General features: G+C 39.8%; 1 protein-coding gene and 1 long non-coding RNA gene across 26 annotated transcripts in view; one reads left to right on the top strand and one right to left on the bottom strand.

Moving 5' to 3' along the window:
• MBNL1 (muscleblind like splicing regulator 1) overlaps positions 1-21,399 on the bottom strand; it is a 181,609-nt gene that overhangs the window by 115,036 nt on the left and 45,174 nt on the right. The gene's annotated exons all lie outside the window — the stretch shown is intronic.
• Positions 11-4,697, top strand: LOC309342427. Its single transcript, XR_014156803.1, has 2 exons — positions 11-2,169; positions 4,441-4,697. It is a non-coding gene; the product is annotated as an uncharacterized lncRNA (long non-coding RNA).

The following is a 21,399-nucleotide window of genomic DNA, read 5'->3' as shown; positions in this document are numbered from 1 at the left end:
CTTTTGAAAGGATTCTGTCGGTGTTGCTACGCAAGCTTTTGCTTCTATTGCTATCGTTCTTTATTTTGCATTTGCTGAAGAGGTAGCAATGTGTTATGTTACACTAGCTCTGGCATAATACTTGCTTATGTGATGGGAGACACAGGATCACTCTATAAGAAAATGAACAAAGTGTTTTGAGCAATGAGCAAAATCAAAATGGTACGGGAGATTCATAGAGCTCCTGGTATTTATAGGTTGCAATCCTATTCCCACTAAACTTGAAGAAAGGCTCATTGAACCTACTTCTAAGTAGATATGTAATGGGCTGCACTGTATGTTTGAGTTATAGAAGACATGGGCAGCTTCAAATTGGATCAGGGTAACAATGCTAAAATGGCAGGGAGGTGGGAATTATACCTTCCTCCTCCCCTCACATCACCTCCAAGAAATCTACTATTTGCCCCAGTGGGGTTGGGGATTACTTGGGAAGTGTTTGAATGATTCAGATTTAGGAAAAGGCAAAGGCAGAGGATTAAATTCCTCTTTTCCTAGCACCATTGCTTCAATCCCATTTAGTGTCATGCACAAACCAGTTGCTATTAAACAAAACTTAAAACATCAGGAAATCACGGGTCTCCCACATTACATGTATATAGCTCTCAGTATCATCATCATTATCATTGTTATCTTGTAGCTTATTACTTATCAGAGATTACATAATTGTTACTTGAAAATTAGAACGAGGCAACACCACACCATGGAATAACAAAACTGCTGTTCAGTCATGGATACAGACAAGTCTGAGATCCTCAAAGGAAGTTGATCCTTGACTTTCCAGAACCACAAAGGCCACATTCTGATGTTACTTAATGTGGTGTGTATTTAATTGCATTTTTTATTGCAAGGAAAGGAACTGCTACAGGCTTTTCGTTAATGGAAACAGCTGCAGAAATCAGCTGTTTCTGTGTTGGGAAACAAACAAAGGATTCGGATTGTATCAAAATAATACAAAGAGAAGAATTACTGACCACACAAACATAAAACGAAAAGATTTACATGCTGAATTCCAAGGTATTGTTGGATGCGGGGGGGGAGTAGTGCTGAAATTGTAAAAATATTATAAAAATGCCACCACTACCCTTCAATTTTTCTACCAAAAAAGACAGAAGAAAATTGAGGATAGAAGATAAACGATATATCTTAGAAGCCACGCATAACACCAAATGTAGGAAAATATGTAGGGGAATGCTTTTCAGAATAAATTTCTAACAGATGTCTGCAGCAACACTTTTCCATTTCACAGAACATGTGAAAAAGATTAGCAGGTTCATGAGGTTAACACACGAAAGGAGGGGGGCAGACAAGATACAATTGAACTGCTACCCTGATTTATCAACGATATTCAAAACAAAACTACCAGAATACTAAAGCTATACCATGTCAAGTATATAGATTTGTGTGTTTCTGTGTGTGTAGACACACACACACACACACAGAATTGCAGTTTTCATGTTCAGCAACACAGTACAAATTCTAAACCAATTAAGGCCCTGTACAACACAACAAAGCTAATGAAAATAAATGCAGCCATCTATTTAGTTCTGTCTGTGCCTGCCTCTGCAATGCGATTTGCAAGCTACTGTGTCATTGACCTCCATTCTGCTCTGAATGCCTCAGAGAGAAGGAAAGACAATGTCGTCTGCATTCAACCAACATCACTGGCTTTCTGCCACACATGCAAAATAATTTCAGGAGGAATCGCATAGCATTATGCACCAGGTACTTTATGAGTTGGAGTGCACCAGCTCCAGGAACTATTTCTTTTTCACTGTAACTTCTGGATCTTTCCTTTATACTGCAGCCACCATGCCAAAAGCACCTATTTGAAAATAATAATACAAAAGTATCTCTATTCTACTTGGGAGCAGAATGTCAGGATGTTGTTAACAGCTGATTCTGAACATCTTACGCCTCTGATGGCTTGGTGTGACACCTACACTAAAAAAATAAATTATTTAATGAGCTCAGCATATGAAACTTATTGTTACAAAAGTGGTTTGTTCATTTTGGAGGCTGGTGAACAAAGGCCTAATGTGGAAATATGTGCATACAGAGAGAATAGCTCATTGGTAGAGGGCATAACCAGGCAGATCTAAAACTTCTGTTAAGCTATCAAGGTAAATTTCTGTTGATTTCTATCCTGCTATGATATATACCGTTGATTACTACTTTTATTGATTATGTCCAGCGCCTATTAGTAGAGGGAAAGAAGCAGGTTCAGACTTCTCTATATGTCATCAGGAGTGTCACAGCAAGCAGCACAGATCAAATGTTCATGTGAAACAGTGTGTGGTGGGGCTGGAGCCAACCGTCTCCTATAGAGAGGAAACAGGCAGGATAGAAAATGGAAGACTCACCTTCCACCATCTCTCCCTGGTGAACAATTGACTGAAACTTGATGAAGGGTGGAGAAAATAAAGTACAAAAGCCATAACATTTTCAGTTATTTATTTCTGGAGCATTTGGGTGTATCTGTAGATCCGGTGAAGTCCCTGCACTCATTTGCGCAACCATCTACAGTGGTGCCCCGCACAGTGGCGTAGCGTGGGTTATCAGCACCCGGGGCAAGGCAAGTAATTTGCGCCCCCTAACCCATGGATTTGCGCCCCCTAACCCGTGGATTTCCCTAACCCCCAGATGTTGCGCCCGGTGCGGCTGGCCCCCCCTGCACCCCCCCACGCTACGCCACTGGCCCCGCAAGACGAATGCCTTACAAGACGAAAAACTCGCTAGACGAAAGGGTTTTCCGTTTTTCGAGGTGCTTCGCAAGACGAATTTCCCTATGGGCTTGCTTCGCAAGACGAAAACGTCTTGCGAGTTTGCTTCCTTTTTTGTAAAACCGTTAATACCCGGGGAATCCGCGCTCCGCAAGACGAAAAAATCGCAAGACGAAGCGACTCGTGGAACGAATTATTTTCGTCTTGCGAGGCACCACTGTAGTGCCAGGTAACTCATTCCATTAGCACAAGGATTTAGAGTTGTGTAATGGAACTGTCTCCCTCTCTCCCCACTGTGCACCCCCTAAATCTGCCGTGGGGCTTCACCAAACCCTCCAGAGGCTGGAGGGGGGCAGAAAGGAATTCTGTTGCACTAAGCATAAATCCTTTCACTCATTGAACAAGTGCATGAGATACTGCCCAAAACTTCCCCTCCCATTCCTGCCCCCACCACATTTTTTTTGAAAAAAAATCTGCTCTAGGAGTTCTCAGATTTCGTCCGGTTCTACCCTATACAGTGGTACCTCTGGTTACGTACTTAATTCGTTCCGGAGGTCCGTTATTAACCTGAAACTGTTCTTAACCTGAAGCACCACTTTAGCTAATGGGGCCTCCTGCTGCTGCCGCGCCGCTGGAGCATGATTTCTGTTCTCATCCTGAAGTAAAGTTCTTAACCCTAGGTACTATTTCTGGGTTAGCAGAGTCTGTAACCTGAAGCGTATGTAACCAGAAGCGTATGTAACCCGAGGTACCACTGTACCTCCAAGATGAAGACTGTTCTGCAAACTAGGCAAAAGCCAAAGCGTGTGTGTAATTGCAATGTATGTAATTCATATTAATGTGCGAAATATAAGTTAAAGTTAAGAAAATCCCTGTTTTTAAATTTAAAAATACCCCTGGACATAGGAAATTTTAATTCAGGCTACAACAGATATGGTGCAGAACAACAGGAGATTTGGAGGGTGGGGAAAACAGCTTTTTGCTGGACTCAGATAAGCATACAACTCTGAGGATGTTTATCTGACATTTATCACCAAGGAATAGATCTGGAAATCACAAGGACCAGGCTTCCTTGTAAGGTTTATGAGGCTTCCTGTTCTCGCTCAGAAAAGGAAACTTTTCATTATGGAAATCAGTTTCTCTCTTTCTCAAGGGGGAAATTTCACCCTGGTACAAATAAAGTCTGCCCCACTTAGATGATGCTCAAAGCATTTATGAGGCAGGCCTGCCCCCACAACAACAACAAAATGTACCTCATGGTGTTTTGATATTCTACCACTTCAACAGTCAACTTCTGCCCTTTTTACTAACTATTCAATATTTGAGTGTGCAAGCAAGGTTTAACTTTTCTGTTTTGTAATTGTTTTTATGCACTTTGTGGGCTCTGGTTGAAAAGTGGGATATAAATCTACAAAATAAATACAATGAATGCATTAGTAAAATAATGCAATTATGAAGAACATTTCTATTGCCTCAGTCTAGGTAAAAATAAAATAAAATGAGACTATTTCCCCAAGCTTCTGGTTCATTGACATGCTGGTCTTCAGTTAATTTTGCTGCTGGTAGTTACATTTAACTGTTTGCTATTTTATCTGTTGTTGCATTGGTGTTTGATACCGATTTAAGTAAATGGATATATACTAATTCAAAGCTGCTTTGAATACATTTTGGGGAAAAGAAGAATTTCTATTATAAAAAGTACGTGTGTGGTCTAATGGAGCAGCTAAGAGCAAACAGGGGAATTCTCACTTCTCAGAAACTCATCTCTGTCATGAATTTTCTCTGTGGCAAGAGAGCAATCCTCAACATCTCTACTTATATACATTTTTCTCACCTTAGAGAGCTATTATAAGAATGGCAATAAGGCAATACACATAAAGTGTTTCGAGCATTTACAAATGTTCTAATGTACAAATAAAAACAACAATTTTGATTGCATTTGAATCATATTGGTTTTTCAAAAGAATATGTGAACCGCCCAGAGAACTTGGTTAATTGGGCGTGAAACAAATGTCAATAAATACAATAAACAAACATGTTTATTAACTACCATCACCACACGTTCAACGAAAGTACCGCAAAGCAGGAGCATAATGATTTTCAGCCAGGTCACGTCAAGCATCTTTCCCACCCTGCATCTTAACTGGTGTCAGATGGATAGGCCACAGATAAAGTCTAGTTAGCTGAACAAGATTGAGATAATACATATTAGGGGAAACAGCTAGAGGACATGACAGGAACTAGGCCCATGTGCCTCTTAATGGGCACATCTGTCATCTGTTTCATAACCCTTAGGTATTGTTGGCTCCCCAGCGACTGCTGCAGTCCCAGAGAGAAGCAGCTGTCATGATTGTTTCCATCATTTATTTGCACTTGGGAAGCAGGTTAAAGCATATTGCCTTCTTTTGTCTCAAACTTCCCCATTCTTATCCTGTCTTTTGAGAGACTGCAAGCAGATTTGCGCTGGTACCCTTCTCCAGAAGGCTGCACCTTTAAATTGCTAGCAAAATGAAATAAAAACCAGAACCCCTGTGCTGCCAGTCAAAACAGTAATGGCAGCCCCACGGACAAATAAAAATAAAACAGAGCCTTCTGAGGCGAAGAGCTGGCAATCAGAAGGAGGGAGATTCCTTGGTGAGGGAATTTTAGCTGGAAGTATTTGGTGGTGGTGATGGAGAGGGAGGAAATCTGATCGATCATCAGTGAGAGGGGGGAAATCAACTCAGATCCAAATGCTTCCGCTCCAGTAAGGTGAATCAGGTGGGATATATTATATGTGGGCATGACAGATTCTATACAACAACAACAACCTGCAACAGGCTTGATAAGAAGCTAGAGGCCTTGCTGTACTCATTACAAAACTATTCCACCTTTAGTTGGGTGCACTGAACAGCTTTCAGAATTAGCGTCACAGGAATGTCTAGTCAAGCTGTGGCTCTACTGACTAGTCATGGAAGAAAATTGGTGTGTGTGAGAGAGAAGAGAGAAATCTCTTGCAGCAGCCACACTGTTACTCTATGTTTCCGCAGCTGGGGAAAGACCACTATAACTGTCAGTAGTTGCTCTTACGAACAGATTTATACAAGATACAGGTCACTGGAAAAGCTCAACCTGGGATTTAGGGATCTGAGGCTCAGGAACCCAATGCAGCTACCAGATCTTTCTCTACCCAACTCTCATGTCTTTCTCCAGGCCACACGCATCCCAGTGACCCTCCTTCCCCCCCCAAAAAAAAATGTTTTTGCCTGTCTGGAATGTTTCCCTGAACTCTGACATTGCATCTTGCTTCTCTGGATGGAAGATAGAGAAGGATGTCTCTCTGTGTGTTCAAACTAGCCTAGCGTACAAAGGTAATTTTTTTACATTCACTTCGCCTCCCACTTTTGGACTTTCTTTGTGTTTCCCCCTCCCCTCCCTCTTTCATTTCTCCATCCTTGAGAAATGCTGCCATAAAAATAAAAATAAAAATTGCTCCAAGTGTGAATATTCCTTCTAACACCTTTTGCAGTGGAGACTGCTGCAAATCCTTCAAACAGAAGTGAAATTACACTTTGTGGTTGCTGTCAAATGTTCTTCCCAAAGTCTCATGTGAGCTCAGTATGGGAAGCAGAGGGGCTGTCTCTTGAAAGTGAAGAATATTGATACACTACTACGGGGTAAAATTCATTCGCTTTATTCGCAGTGTTTCTTTTTTTCCTTTACATCTAACAGTCACATTGCTTCTTCCCTGGATTCCTCTCTCTCTCTCTGATGTACTTGCATGTTTTATTTATTTACTTTTTTTTTTTAGTTCTGTTGCTGCAGATTTTGGTATAGTTTGTCAGAGTTGGTGATCTTTTTAAAAAATAAAATAAAAACTTAATTCAGCAAGAAGTTTGGTTATTTAAAGTTAACTTAAGTGTTACTATTAAATTCAGTAAAACCTCATAACCTATGTTTTCCTGTTAAAATGTAGCTTATTTTGAAAAGCTTATGCAGCTACCCAGCACTGCATTCCTTGTAAATATCAATCACTGTACTTTCAGGCAAACATCTTTACAAGCCTAATTTCTCACTGAACCTGCAATTCAGCATTAAAAAGCTACTAAAAGGACAGGGCATTAAGTGCAATATTAAAAAAAAAACCTTTAAAAAACCCCTGCAACAGCTCTTGGATGGTTTTCCAAACTTGTAACTAAGAGGAAATCTCCACATAGAAGATAAAATGAAGATAGAAGAGGAAATTGTGGAGAGGGCAGGGGGGGAAATAGCCTCTCTCTCAAACTGAACAGAGGCCAACTTAATAGAGAATACAACTGGCCTAGACTAGGTATACTGTGGTAATCTGGAATTTCTAAAGTAATATAATAATAATTTATTATTTATACCCCGCTCATCTGGCTGAGCTTCCCCAGCCACTCTGGGGTATTGTAGGTATTGTAGTTTTGCTGGAGTAGATAGATGATTCTCCCAAACCCGCTTTTGGTCTGTTTCTTGGGTGTGGGGGGAAATTTATTGGTTATTGGATGCACGAGGGGTTAAGAATGGGGATGAACACCCAGGTCTGCATTCCATTGAAAGCAAAGGCTTGAATCTGCATTTGAATGTGCATCTCACTGAAAGTTATACCCAACATGCAGGACTGGATGTTCATTCTGATGTGCATGATTTATTCCCATTTATTCCTAAATGCAAGACACTTTGGAGATATCCGCAGAAACTGTGCAAGCAGTAGGGAATATAAAACTAAATTCCCAGTTTATATTGTGCTTCCTTCCTTCCAAATGCACTTTGTTCAGCTCCCTTCCATCCAAAGATACTGAATGGAAAAAGCAGATCCATGAAACCAAGGTATATGTTCACGGAGCTGCCATATTCATGGGGACAGATAGGATATGGAGGAACTCTGGCTGCTCAGGTTGAAATGACTGGAACTACTTGAATCAGACAGGATGGGACAGGTAGCCTCCCTCCATAATAAGATGCCAGGACTGAGGGCAGAAAACAGGGGAAATGTATAGTCAGCAGGGACAGGTGCAAAGGAGCAAGAATGTTATCATGCAGCTTAAACAACAAGCAGTTCCTCAGTTGCCTTGGTGGCCAAAGAAGACACAATAGTCTCCTGCTCTAACTTTGTGTTGGTTCACATCTTCACAGAATGCGCCAGGCTCCAAATCAGACACAATTTTCATTTTGCCCTCTCCAGAAAACACAAAACAAGGAGCAAGATGCATTTTCTCAATCAAGCACTTCAGTGCCAATTCTTAAGACTTGCACAACGTCAAAATCCAACAGATTTCCCCTTCTGTCAGGGGGTCAGTTGGGCTTTTTGTCAGTTTGTGTGGTCTTGCAAGTGGAGCTTTCAGTTCTACTTTTGCAAATTTGCTTGAAATGGTTGGGTTTCGCTTTTGCTAATTTCATTTTTAGCCTGGGTACACTTCACCATGGAGTGCTGGCGAAGGTTACATTTGATTCGTTCTGTTTAGTTTCCCTTTTGTACTAAGAATATTTTCTCAAGTGATGCTCCAGTAATGTGAGGCCTGACAGAGTTCCCATTCCGCTAGTCATGCCTTTCCCTGCAAACAGATCTGGGTTATCATGAACATTAGTAAAAGGAACGGTTCTTAGCAGTAGGAGACAGTATATCTCCAGTTACATACACATTAATCAAATTTTATAAATATTAGAACCATAAAAGCTTCAGATGTATAGAGAAGCTCACAGGACTGTAGAAAACTGCCTTATAATGTGTCAGACCATTGGTCCATCTACCTTAGTATTGTCCACACTAACTGGCAACTGCTTTCCAAGAAGGATATCTCGCAGACCAACCTAGATATGCCAGGAATTGTAGAGTTGAAAGGGAGCCTGAGAACTATCAAATTCAACCTGCACCAAGCTCTAACCAACTTCCCCCATTGATTTACAGCATAGCTGGGTGAAATCACAATCACAGTCCCACTCCTACTATCAACTTGGAATAACCTTTGAATATGTCAAGGAAAGAGGTATGAATTAACAACGCAATCCTATACATATGTCTACTCAGAAATATGTGGGGCTACTGGAAGGTAAGTAGGTAAGTATCAGATTCAACTATATGAAGGAGGGATGGGGAACCTCTAGTCCAGCAGATGTTCTAGACTATACATACCATCATCTCTGAACATTGGCATGCTGGCTCACCTGAAGGCCACAGTTTGTAGTCATGTGTGGCTTGGGCCCAGGTTACCTGAAAGATGGTATTTCCCTATGCAAACCTACCTGGGTGTTAAGATCCTTGGGTGAACACCTTCTCTTGGGCTCATCGACAACAGAGGCACAGCTGCTGGTGACACGAGAGAGAAAGAAACTTTTCTGTGGCTGCTTCCGTATTGCTGAATTCCCTACCAAGAGAGGTTAGGCTGCCTCCCTCTTTTTATCCTCTGAAAACTAAGGTGCAGATAATAGTCAAAACTGGGCTGCTGTCAGGGCAAACTGTACTTTAATGCTGGCTTTAAAAATGTTTTACAGTAATGTATTTTAACTATCATTCTTACCTTGTTTTTATTACATCATGAGTTTATAAGGATGTTTATAAATGCTGTAAGTTGCCTTGAATCCCAGTTTGGGAGAAAGGTGGACTATAAATACAGTTAGTTAGTTAGTTAGTTAGTTAGTTAGTTATAATAATAATAATAATAATAATAATAATAATAATAATAATAAAATTAATAGGTTCTCCATTCCAGATTTCAGTTATAAAGAGCAGAAGTACTGACATGGCTCCTGACAGCCAGATGTCTGTCTATGTGGTCAGTGAATATTTTTAGAGCAATTTTTTTTAAAAAAAAACAACACCCAATGTTCGAATTTAACTACAACTGGAGCATTTGCCATTGTGCTCCCCTCTACAGTCATGCCAGGTGGCTTGACAGGATGGATTTGGCAGTAACTTCTATTTTAAGCTTATCTTGCCGTTTCTGTTTCTCAAAGCTGTGCCACCAAGCCACGGAAATAGCAAAAAAGAAAAAGAAACAAAAACAGAAAACACTTCTCCCATCTCATTTCAGAACTGCATGGGTTAAAAGGCTATTGAGCTAATATTATTTGCAAGTCTGCTTTCTCCACAAAGACAGCCATAGTCTGACCCTGAACCCAAGTAAGCGTTTATTGTTGTACCTCTTCTGATTGTAAACCAGAGAGCATAAAAGAGGACTTAATGGGGAAAACACGACATTACAGAGTGTAGGTAGCCTTGAACCTACCTTGATTTAAACCCAGCCACCAAGTGATAGTGGAGAGCACTGAACTCCCTCGTGGGGAGAGAATGTCCTGCCTAAAGGAAATTTAAGAGTCTACATTTGCTCTAAAGAGACCTCTTTAAGCTTATGTGCCGTTTCCCCCGCAAAGGAGTGGAACAAAAATGCATGTCCTCAATTAGTTGCTGTTTCCTCTATATTTTGCACCAGGTTTGGGTTGGATTAAACCACATTCCCCAGCTGTTTTTCCTCTCTCAGATCTTCTATCTAGTGTAATTACATAGTTTTATTATTATTATCATCATTATCACCACTTGCAAAAGACAACTAATGCATAGATAAATTCGTGCAATATTACGACTGCCTATGGGCACTTATTTGGGCATCAGTCTCACTGAACTCAGTGGGACTTGTTTCTAAGTAAGCCTGCATAAGATTGGAATGTAGTTCTGATTTTCTTTTGCAAAAAAAGGGGGCCAAACCTACCATGACAGCTGTACCCATGTTTGCTTATGCACTGTGGGGTAGAGGTTAGAGTACAGGATTTAGGGTGTGGGAGACCCTGGTTCAAATCTCCACTCACAGGATAACCTTGGGCCGAAAGAAGGCTGATCACCGAAGAATTGATGCTTTTGAATTATGGTGCTGGAGGAGACAGTTGAGAGTCCCATGGACTGCAAGAAGATCAAACCTATCCATTCTGAAGGAAATCAGCCCTGAGTGCTCACTGGAAGGACAGATCGTGAAGCTGAGACTCCAGTACTTTGGCCACCTCATGAGAAGAGAAGACTCCCTGGAAAAGACCCTGATGCTGGGAAAGATTGAGGCCACAAGGAGAAGGGGATGACAGAGGACGAGACGGTTGGACAGTGTTCTCGAAGCTACCAGTATGAGTTTGACCAAACTGCGGGACGCAGTGGAAGACAGGAGGGCCTGGCGTGCCTGGTGTCCATGGGGTCACGAAGAGTCGGACACAACTAAACGACTAAACAACAACAACAACCTTGGGCCCAGTCCTAGTCTCTCAGCCCAACATATCTCTTAAGATATGAGGGCATGAGGAGAACCACGTAGGTCACCTTGAGCTCTATGGAGGAAAGGTGACAAATAATTTTACCAATAACTACATAAAATATGCCTGCCCCATTCACATATAAAATGATGGGTGATCGAAGGGAGTCTAATACTTCCAAAATCTGAAACCACTCAAGTAAAAGGGCTGACAATGATAGAAGCAGAGGAAAGTAACATGGAGAAGGTAACAAAGTTAAGCTCCCCTCACCTGAGCTAGCCATTTTTGTGGTCATTTAAAAAAATAAATATAAAATAGATGACTCCCCCATACACAGACACACACACACACACAACCTGGTTCATATATGATGAAACACTGATTTATTCAGGAAAATAGGATTAAGGGATATAAAAATGATATTTCTTCTCTCACTTTCTCCAGTTTTTAGAGTCCTCCTTTCAGTAACTCTGTGGCACAGAAAAGTATATAAGATTATATTGGTACCACATCCGATCCGGCCTTCAGTCCCTGAAACATTGGTTTATGCAGGAATATAGGTTTAAGGAACGTGAAAATCTGATTTCTTCTCTTTCACTTGCACTTTCATCTTCTCTAATTGTCAGAGTCCTCATTTGAGTAACTCTATGACCTAGAAAGCTAGATAAAATTATCTTGGTACCTGCCCTATGAAACCCACTCAGCACAAGTGGCTTAATTACTTATAACCATTTCCTTTTTAACAACCTATCTGCAACGTGGGTCGTAAATTAATAGAGCTGTCAGCCCTGACAAGCCACCAAAGGATTACAATCTTGCCATGGCATTATGAGTGGCTCTCACTGGACTGAATACAACCGTAGACCTATCTTTTAAAAACATGTCTGGAACGGATTAGTTTTTGCACATGGCAAGTAGATGAAGCGTTACAACAGAGTCTGCATCACTCCGAGATCTCTGACCACTTCACATTTAACAGAATTAATCTGACTAGGAGTGTGACCAATTTGGCTTCAGAGGATGATAACATTAAGGGCTTGGGAAATAACATCTAAAAAAATTCTAGTATGGAATATAAAACTAAATGCCCAATTCAACTTTTTTTGGAAAGAGCAAATAAATCGGGATATCTAAAAAACAACATGCTGTATTTTTCGAATCAGTTTTTGTATTTAAAGGGAAACTTTAAGGAGTCACAATCCCCTTGACTTGGAACACAAATATATGCCAGAGCATATATTTTAGCTCCAGTCTCCCTGTTTTGTCATTGTGCCCTTCAGCTGTTCCTTCATTACAAGCCATCTTAATATCTTTGTTGTACCCATCCCTCAGTCTTTAAAAACCCTCCTGCTTTCATTTTTCTCCTAGTTTCTAACTATGTCAGCTTTGCAGTGTCATTTTGTTCGGAAGTTCAATCTATAACAGCAGGGAATGCTGTTTGTAACAAAACTGCTAATGTTTTCAAATGTAAGTGCTTAACATCCAGTCACAAGGAAGATAAACAACTTCTGTGATTATTCTATATAACCAGTGTGGTACAAATAGTATTATTCTAGGGAAGCACAGAAAAACGAAAAACGAAATGCATTAGCCACAGAATACAGTATCCTATGGATTTCAATTCTCATTTTTTTAAAAAATGTTACTAGTCTTTATAACTGTCAAATATGTTTATGTGTGGTCAATGCCTGGTGAAAACCTCAGAACCTGTAGGGATTTTTGAGTGAGATTTCCAGTAGTCACGAGGTCAGGACTCCAATCTTTCAGGAAGCTCCATTTTCAGTAGAAATATTCCACTAAAGAATAGGGAAAGAGTTCCAAAAACTGGGTGCTACTACGGAAAAGTCCCTGCCTCACTTAGCCATCTTCTTCACTTCTGAAGGTGGAGGCACCTGAAGATCACATGAAGATGCTCTTAACATGAGTGCTAGTCATGATGGCTATATACTACCTCCAGATTGAATAGCATGTTTCTGAGGACCAGTCACTAGGAAATAACAGCAGAAGAAGGCCCTTGCCCTCAGGGGCACTTGCCCTCATGGTTACCCGCTGTGAGAAACAAGGTGCTCAATTAGATAGACGTTTGGTTTGATCCAACAGCATTCCATTTATAATCCAGTGGCATCTGCGCTATGTCTCCCTTCTTGCACCTCTCTGTGACACAGAAGGGATCTTGGAATAGTAATAATTTCTACATGTCAAAGAAACTTGCCGTTCTCGCAGCAGGATATATATATATATATATATATATATATATATATATATATATATACTAACACAGCATTTACAAACTTTTGTTATTTCTAATAAATAAATTAATGCAGCATTTGAAATTCATTCAGTTCGGAACAATTAATGGATCTATTTTGTCACTGAACTGTTGTATTTTTTTAACATTCCAAGTGCAGTTACTAGGTTACTCGCTATTGCTACAATTTTGCTGCTGAACGATGATATTTTTTTACATTTCCCGTGGAGACCCTGATGACTTGCACAACATTCTGCGCTTCCAGATTTCAAGGAATGAAATCTGCTCCTATAACGATGCACCCAACTCCAGCTCAGAACAAGTTGGAGAAAACAAAGGGGGTGGGAAGGGGTATTTTTTGGGGGGGGGGGTATCCAGATCAGACTCAAATGTGATGAGTGGAGCGTCATCGTCGCAGCCGGGAATATTAACTCTGAAAATGGAATGTAGCAATTCTTAGTCTGGGTAAGAAGGGGTCCACACAGCAAAAGTCGCTGCAAAATTCATGATCTAATTCTAATGAAAATGTGTACCCTTCGGCAACAGAACAGTGCAATGGTATAAGAGTGCGCATGCTTAGATCCCAATCGATTTGATCTGAAAGATTGTCAGGGATTTAATAACACCCACCCTCCAAAAATAACAAAAGGTGTGCGTTCCTCTCTTTACAATTATTTTAACCTTACCGAGGCTAGAAATCCTGTGCTCCTGAACATCTTTAAAGAGTTCACACAGAGAAGCTACTTGCAAATTACCATAAGGTTTCATTCTGGCTGCATGATTATTAGTCCAGCACTAGTGATCTGATGAAAGGCACCAAAGCTTATTAATCAATTCACAAAGGCATCTGTTTGGCTACTGTGATGCTGAACGACATGGGGCTTTGGCACGATCCAGCAGGGCTTTTCTTATGCTCTTATCTATCACTCAGCTGGGGAACGCCATATTAGCTATTAGTAGCGATGGGGGAGAAGTTTGATTCTGTTCACATTTAAAGGCAAATCTATCTAGCTCACGCTTTCTGAAATAATACATGAACCGGAACAAGGCCATCCTTTGAAATCCTCACTACTCCAGCCAAGGAATGTGTGCGAAAATACATCTATTTAGGGTAGAGTGTGCATTTAAATGCATATATTCATTAAAATATACAAAAATGAATTGTTTTAGGGGAAATTATTTTGCAAGTATGTGCATATTAGGCAAAGCTGCTTACAGAGAAAAAGTGTGTATTACGTTAAATACACGTTAAAATATGGATGGTAGAAAAACTTCACGGTTGTTTACAAAATGAAAACTGTTTAAAAATGAAATAGTGTGTGTATATATGCACACACAAATTAATTGAAACAGCAAGTAATTAATTAAAACAGTATTAAAAATGGTTTATTTTTATTTTTTTATTAAATTTCTATACCACTCTTCATTCGAAGATCACAGGGTGGTTTACAATATAAAGTATGTTTCAGTTTCATCAAAGTGAGGTTACGGACTTTGTTGCCCTAGCTCCATTTAAGAAGTACATCTGATTTGCAAATGGATTGATGGAATTTCTCTTGAGTTCAAATCAGTCCAATCAGACAAAGGCAATGCTTTTAATTCATAGCGGAACTGTTACATTTTAAGTATCTCTTTTGAAAGTTATGAGCACGTCCTCCTTTATTTGAGTTCATTGGACAGCAATTTTAGCAAGAATATGGAGTTAAAAGGGATGCTTGCATCCTTATGCTTAAGTCACACTTGGCAGAAAACAAACTTTTAAATAAAAGGACAATGTATCAATATGTTCTCTCTTTTTCCATTTAAAGGAAACAGTAACTAAAGCGGAGCCTATTCTTATTCTGTTCCAGAAAATTATTTCAACATGGGTCTAAAAACCTCAGGAGACTAACCTAACAGTTTCAATGAAAATTTGCTTTATATGGTAGGAGGCAATATTTGCATAAGCAAACTGGTAAAGAAATCTCTAATTTACCTGAGCTGGTTCATACTATATCCGTTAACTCAAGAAGCATCTCATACCTTTAACAAGTGATATGGTTTACTTAGTCCTGCTTATTATATTCCATATATATTCCGGATGGGAGAAAACTTGCATTAATCGTACTTAAGAGTGAAAGCAAAGGAATTAAAAGTCGTCATTATTTTAAGTTACTTGTCTATTCATATCGCTCGGCCTATTCTGAGTATGACTTCGGCTGGGTATCACTCAAAAGTGATCCACGCATTTTATTTCATGCTTGGAATACCCCACAACATTCCCTGTATAAAAAGATGAAACGGTAGCTGGTTTGAATCAGGGCTACAGCATGTATTTATGTGGGTGGGTGGGTGACTTGAGGAGGGGGGCTTAAACCCTTCCCCCCCATGCTGTTTTCTCACTGGGAAAACACACACAACTGCTGAGCTGCTATCTGCCGCCAAAACTGTTGTGTGGAGAAAATAACAGCTTCTGGGGGCATAGGGCAGTTGAAGATTGAGGGGCTGATCATTTCAGTAGTGAAATGATCAGAGTTAACCAAATCGATTTAAATCATGAGTCAGTAAGACTTCATTTAAATTGTTTTGTTTTTTTTTTTTTTACAGATAGACTCATTCTTGCTGGTATAATCTTAATATTTACAACCAGATAAAGGTTTCATTTTTGGAATAATAATTTTTCAGAGTAGTTTTTACAGTTATATCAAAAATTATTGATTTGGTTATACTATTAGAAATACATAGACAGATAATTGTGAAATTATTGTGAGGTTTAATAAGTTAACTGTTTGCATTTGGACAACTTTTCTGCTGTACTTTATTGGAAGGAGAAAAACAATCATTTCCCTAATAACAATTTAAAACAATTTATTTAACTAAAACATTATGTATCCATGTTTGTTAACTGATGTGGTTAAACTTTTTTTAAAAAACCAAACAAACAAACAAACTTAGACTGAGTTTTAGCACTTAAAACTTAAAACAAATCCTTATTTCCTGATGAATAGCCTTTGGACTATTTTGCACCTTAAATAGAAATCTTTAGAAAGATTTCTCCTCCAAAAGCATTTTATTTTAAAAATCCAATTTAAATGTTAAAAAAACGATTTAAATAAAAAATAAAATTCCGATTAAAATTTTTAAAAAATCTGATTTAAATAAAAAAAATCTGATTTTTTATTATTTTTATTTTTTAAAATTGATTTTTATCCACCCTGGAAATGATAGAAGCACAGTCCCATAGAACTGTAGAGTTGGAAGAGACCCTGAGAGTCAACCCCCTTGCAATATAGGAATCCTGCCCTTAGCTGTCCCTGAGTGCGTTTGAACCACCAATCTTCTGGTTAACAGCCAGATGCACTTATTCATTGCCAGGGATGAATCCCTATTACCTCTGCCCCAAACCTAGATCAAGGTCCCCCACTGCTACCTTTTTAAAATGAGAAACATGCAGAAAATCCCAAGCACATGATTCAAACACATATTTTAACCTAGCATATTATTTGACTGAAGAACTGTCTTTAGTGCATTGTTTTGCCAAACTAGGTGGAATTTCAGGGCCTTGCCCACCCCAAAGAAGTGTTTGCAGACTTTAAGTGGCTTAATTCTGGGATAGATCCAACCCTATCGCAGTGATTAGCCTTTGGCAGATTTTAAATTCCTCCTGTTAAAGGAAACAGCATTTTCATTATTATTTAAAAGCCGGCAAAGGGGGGGGGGGACTGCGCTCCATATCTGGCATTTGTCCACCTACGTGACTAATTGATTTGGCTTAAGCGTTGTGTCTTTGAGATTCAGCACAAATTAAAAATAGATCTATTTCTATAGGGTCAGGTTACAGATATCAACTTTGCTCTTTGCCACTGGTAGACTGGGAGTTCCCATTTCAGCACAAATGCCACCACAGAGTACACTGGGATGTTGTTCTGCCTTCCCAAAACGAATATATGCTTCCGATTTGACAAGTTTTACTCCAACAAAATTACTTGCCAGCGATGGCTCCTTCAACCAAAATTACAAGAGCAAACCCAAACCTCTCACTGGCCTTCAGCAAAATTAAACTGCTGATGATTTGGGGCTAAGTAAACTCAGAACCAAACTCTTAGAAGGGCAGTAAGTTACCATAAAGAGTTAGCATAAAATGTCCCTCATAAGCAGTAACATTTGAGGATGGTGTTACCTCTATTAACGGCTGTTCTAAAGCTCTTTGGCTGATTTAAGGACTCATGTATCACATACAGTATTCCAAGCTGAAGAAGCACTTGTTTACCTTTCAGTGGGGGTGATCAGACAGCAGACTAAAACATACCTATAGATATTTGGGTGAGTTGCAGAAGATTAGTGAGGATTACTGTCTCCCCCAGTAGATTAACAACAGCAAAGGAAAATCCAAGGCAAAATAATAATAATCAGCCATGACTTAACACTTTACCAACTGTGAAGACCCAAGCTCTGTTTACCTGTAAAATATGAGCATTTAATGTGCATCTTGGCCAAGTCTTTGTGCAACTCTGCTGGCCAGTTTTGTTTTGTTTTATTTATGAAATTTATATCTTGTATTTCATCACAGATGATCTCAGGGCTGGTAACAACAATTTCATTGCAATACAACAACAACAACAACCACACAGAGAGAGAAAGACAGGAGGGTGGGGGAGGAAACCATTATGAAAACAGTAAAATTACAGAACACTACTTTGTCTTTCCTATCTGTCCCGACATAGGTCAAAAATAATCATGTTGAAATGCAGGGAGAGGAAAAGGCCAAAAGGTGGACAACATTGCCACCAGGCAATTGGGGAGGTGACTGTATCCCAGAACAGGGGTGCCAATGCTAAAAAGGTCCTATAACTTCACACAATTATGGTGTCATCAAAACAAACTCCATAACTGATCTTAAAATACAGACAGGGAAATACAGGCAGAGGCATTCCTTCAGGTAATCAGGTCCCAAACTGTTCAGAGCTTTATACATCAAAACTAGCACACTGAATTAATCTCTATAATGAACAAGCAGCCAGTATTTGGTATCATAAGGACAGGCTAATATGGCTCTGTGCAAAAAGGTTCAACAACACTCTAGCCACTGCATTTTGTACCAGCTGCAATATCTGAATGGTATTCAAGGCCAGATCCATCATACAGAAATTGACATATGATGAACCGACAAGATTCATGCGTCGTAGGAATCTTGGCCAGGGCAAGATAAGAAACAGGCTTTGACTTGATGTTACCAATACGATGCATGGAGGAGATGCAAGCTGGCAGCAGCCATGACATCTTGTTAAACCCACAGGGCAAACAGAAGTTAATACAACTCACTTATGCTTGATGGCTTGACACTGCAACCCTAAAGAGAGTTGCTTGGAAGCGTGTCTTACTGGAATCAATGGGACTTAACTTCTAACTGAACGCAACTAAAGACTGTGTGCTAATCAGATTTTCCTTCCCTTTATTTGCTCAGTGTGGCGCACCTGTAGGTCATGCTAAACGAGACCTATTTGAAAACAGATGCACTGTGAAAACAGCATCAAAAATTGATGTTGCACAAACATCTTGTGTTAACTACATATTAGTTCCTGTTTTCCTTTTCTCTTCATCACAATTGGTATCGGAGATCCAGCAAAATAATAATTAGAGTGTCGGCTGTTTGCTGGAATTTCTGTTATTTAGGTTCCTACCATTTTAAGTGTATTTGCTATAAGTGATATATATCCCTTTCCCCTCGCCTTTTTTGCTCTCAGTTGGCCCCCCTTATGTCTCTTTGCTTTTCGCCCTGGGGAAGTTCACACTTTAAAATAATTCAGTCCTAAAACTTGACAGCAAGTATGCTAGCATAAGCTCAGCCTTTGTATTTTTGTAATGATGTGGACACTGAGAACTTAAGAGTCGACAAGCTTATTTCACGCCTGCAGTGTGTGACATAGTTTGGGGTGGGGGGAAAGAGATAAAGGAACAGCTTAAAAACTCAGCTGACCATGTTTAGTTTGAAGGAAGTGGGTGGAAGAAGCTCTATATACTCAGCTGATTACCCGTCACAGTGAGTTTATCTTCTCTCTTTAATGCACTTGTGAAGCAGAAAGGACTTGCAAGATGTAAACAGAAAAACAAGAGACAGAGACACCAATATGCTGACTGCTGGTGCATGCTGTAAATTATGGAATCTAGCTGTCAGCACAGTACCCAACATGTCCTTTAGATTCCAGATTAGTCATTGTTTTGTTTTGTCTGAAACTGATAACTAACCTATATGATTTTAGGTTTGCCCTGCCCTTCCTCCAAGGACTTAGGGTGCCATACACAGGTCTTGCTCCCCTTCTATCCTGTAAGGTAGGTTAAGATGAGAAATTGCGACTAGGCCAAGGTCACCCAGCAAGATTTACAGCTAAGTGTGAACCTGGATTTCCCCCGCACAACAGTTTAACCGCTATAACACACTGCCTCCTCTCTGAGGCACAACAAAGACATGGAAGTGATTTCCAGTGGCTAAAGGCCTTTTTGTGTCTCACTTGTACCTCAATATCCCATAAAAAACCATCTCTCTTTTCCTGCCATACACTTGTTTGGACAAGCGATATGAGTTCTGATTCGAAATGCCCTTCCCTGGGAGCAAACTGCACTCAAAATAATGGCACTTATTTCTCAGTAGACATCAACAAGATTGAACTGTTTACCTTGTGTGAGCAGTGCAGATGCTAAGGAGGAACAGAAAAGGTGGACAAAGAATATGGATATCCATTTTCCTCCACAGAATTTATTTTATGTACAATGCACAGAGCTTGTTGCTGATAAGAACTACACAACTTTTAGAAGACATCTGAAGGCAACCATGCATTGGGAGGTTTTTTATGTTTGACATTTTTTAATGTTTTTATATGTGCTGGAAACCACCTAGAGAGGCTGGGGAAACCCCGCCAAATGGGTGGGATATATACAATAAAAGTAATAATAATAGTACACATACAAACACCTTTTTGAGCCTCCCAGTGCAATCGTTATACACTTCTGATTCCTTTCTGTGTAGAGTCTAGGAGAAGCAAAAATGAATGTAAAGCTAAAGAGCAAAGCCGGGTTCAGATGGTCAGGAAGTTACTTGCACTTTTAACCAAATAGGGAAATATATATCTCCACGCCCCAGTTATGTAGTCTATTCCATTCCTAAAGTGGAATAATAACAGCAAATTTATCTGAGATGCTGGAAGCTAGTCAGCTGCCAACCAAAATGGTGCCACCTAGTTAAGTCTTTTTAAGTAGCTTCTACATGACTCTCCAATTTGTCTGACGCCGCTCTCAATTCAACTTTTGCATACACAGTATGATGGCTATCATGTGGTGAAAATCACACAGACTTCAATAAAATTCAAGCATGGGTAACAAAGGTTTAGCAGTTTAGTCCTAGCAAGAAATAATTTGAGGTCCGTAGGTAAAAGTGTTCCTGCACATCAGAACAGAAAACAGCAGTTAGTCCCCTGGGAAGTAACAAGGCAGACATTAGAGTGAATGAAGCTTTCAAATGTTTTAAGTTGAGGCAAGCTGAGGTTTTAACGGGAGGCAATTCCTGCTGCAGTTCAAAGAAACAAAATCATGCTTCCACAATTTGTTTCTTGACCGACAACCAAATAAAGCTTACGCTACCATGAAATTAGGCAAACTCAAATAGTTCAAATTTGTTACTTCTTTTCATCCCACAAAACTTACATAATTTGAAACGATATTTTAAAAGGGACCTTCTTCCTCTGAGAGGCTGAATGCGAATATTAAACAAGTTGACCTCAGGAACTTATTGTGCTAGATGGAATTTTCTACACCACAGCTCGGTCCCTTAGCCACTTCACTGAGTGTAACCAACATGGGGCCCCTCCACATGTTGTTGGGACTACAATTCCCATCAGTCCCTGCAAGAACGACGTTGGCTATCCCTGAACTATGCCATACCAGCCAGTTCAACTACAGAAACTAAACCAATTAGCAGTGCCCCAGGCATAGGTCTTTTCTATCTTCTTTATGTGATCCTTCCAAGTGGAGATCCCAAGGATCGAACCTGGCACCTTCTACATGCAAAACATCTGTTCTACCACCAAGATAGATTCCCTCCCTGTTGTTTTTTATCAATAATAATAATAATAATAATTTATTTATACCCCACCCATCTGGCTGGGCTTCCCCAGCCACTCTGAGCGG

Source organism: Podarcis erhardii (assembly GCF_964252035.2).
Source record: "Podarcis erhardii genome assembly, chromosome: 5".
Taxonomy (NCBI): Eukaryota; Metazoa; Chordata; class Lepidosauria; order Squamata; family Lacertidae; genus Podarcis; species Podarcis erhardii.
The sequence above is the reverse complement of the archived record's forward strand: the minus strand, read 5'-3'. Positions and strand labels throughout refer to the sequence as shown.